We start from the raw sequence: 1,594 nt of genomic DNA on the forward strand, positions 1-1,594 counted from the left end.
CTTGTCTCTACAAAAAAATTTAAAAGTTTGCCAGGCATCGTGGCATCCAACCCTAGTCCCAGCCACTTGGGAGGCTGAGGCTGGAGGATCACTTGAGCCCTGGAGGTTGAGGTTGCAATGAGCTGTGATTGCACCACTGAACTCCAGCCATGGCAACACAGCAAGACCATGTCTCAAAAAAAAAAAAAAAAAAAAAAAAAAAAAAGAAAAGGAAAAAAGAAAAAAAGAAAAACCAACCAAACAAAAAAAAAAATGATATTCCAGAGTTTACCTAAAGTGCTCCCGAGGCTCCCTGGCTCAGACCAACACCAGTTCGGAAGGCCTCCTGCTCATCCTGAACGGCTCCAGTAATCCCTCATTCAGAGGATGGGATTACAAGGATTCTTCTTAGCAGCTGTTATGCCCCAAGGATGCTGCCAGGGCTTGTCTTGTAGCCTCTGAATGGGAGTGACAGTGACGACACTCCAAGACCTGGAGAGAGGCTGCCCTGGTGGGGTTCCACTTGCTCACTCACGCACGGTGCAGTCTGGGGCACAGTATTTATTTAAGCCATGTGAACTCCAGCTGCCAACCTAAAATGAGGATGATGCTACTATCTACTTCATAGATTATTCTGAGGACAAAAGGAGCTAACCCACGTACAATGCACGGCTCTCCTCCCAGGACTAAGAGGGGTTCACTGTAGTGGCTTGTGTTTTTGATGCTGTATCAGTAAGTCATCAGTTTAATGAAATGAGGTAAGTATTACATCACCCTCAGTCCAGGGAAAACTAAGTGTCTGATCCAAGGATGTATATCTGCAGGAGGGTAGCAGAGGAGAATGGGGCCGGCTGGATCCCTGGTAGTTTCTGAGATCCAAAGATGGTTTCTAGAGTAGCTCTTGAGGACAACCAGCCGTCATACCATAGGTACTCATAGGAAAGGCTTTGAGAAGGATTAAATGCATCTGTGTTTGAATTCTGTGTATCCCTCCTCCTCAGCAACACCTGATCCCTCTGTCTGAGACACGTGGATGAGATTCCTGAGAAGGAAGCTGGACGGTTGTTTCTTGGTTTGGAGCAGAGGAGGAAGTGTTACATGTGGTGTTGAGATGCTGGCACTGGATCTCACCCTTCCTCTGTATGACTGTCCTTCATGTGATAGGACCACACTTGTCACCGTCATATCTACATCCCAGGGCCAGTCTCCACCTCATCCAGAGGCGGTTAATAAATGCTCCTTCAATGGATATCAAACAAGTTTTCATTATGTGTAAGAACCACTTCTAAAACCAGGTCTTATTGTCCCTTTGACCGTGGTCAAAAAATGTTTAGAATTATAGATAGATATTCACAAAACATTGAAATCCCTATTGTGAAATTATCATCAGCTCTATTTTATATTAGGTTGCCAGTTTCTGCAGGCTAGATTATTATCTTGTGTAGGGAAGCCATTAGGTTTATTCATCTTTGTTTCAGTAAACGTGCATATCACACAGTTCTTTTTCATTTGCACCCTCAGAAAACATTCTTGCTATTGGATTAAATTTAAAATTAAAAAGATTAAGTAAAAATTTAAAAATTACTAAAAAATATCGTGATTTATAGTCTTTGAA

General features: G+C 42.8%; 1 long non-coding RNA gene across 1 annotated transcript; it reads left to right on the forward strand.

Moving 5' to 3' along the window:
• The first annotated feature begins 446 nt into the window (after positions 1-446).
• LOC112135125 (uncharacterized) lies at positions 447-1,238 on the forward strand. Its single transcript, XR_002916427.2, has 2 exons — positions 447-737; positions 981-1,238. It is a non-coding gene; the product is annotated as an uncharacterized LOC112135125 (long non-coding RNA).
• Positions 1,239-1,594: the final 356 nt, after the last annotated feature.

Source organism: Pongo abelii, chromosome 8, assembly GCF_028885655.2.
Source record: "Pongo abelii isolate AG06213 chromosome 8, NHGRI_mPonAbe1-v2.0_pri, whole genome shotgun sequence".
In the NCBI taxonomy this organism is placed as follows: domain Eukaryota; kingdom Metazoa; phylum Chordata; class Mammalia; order Primates; family Hominidae; genus Pongo; species Pongo abelii.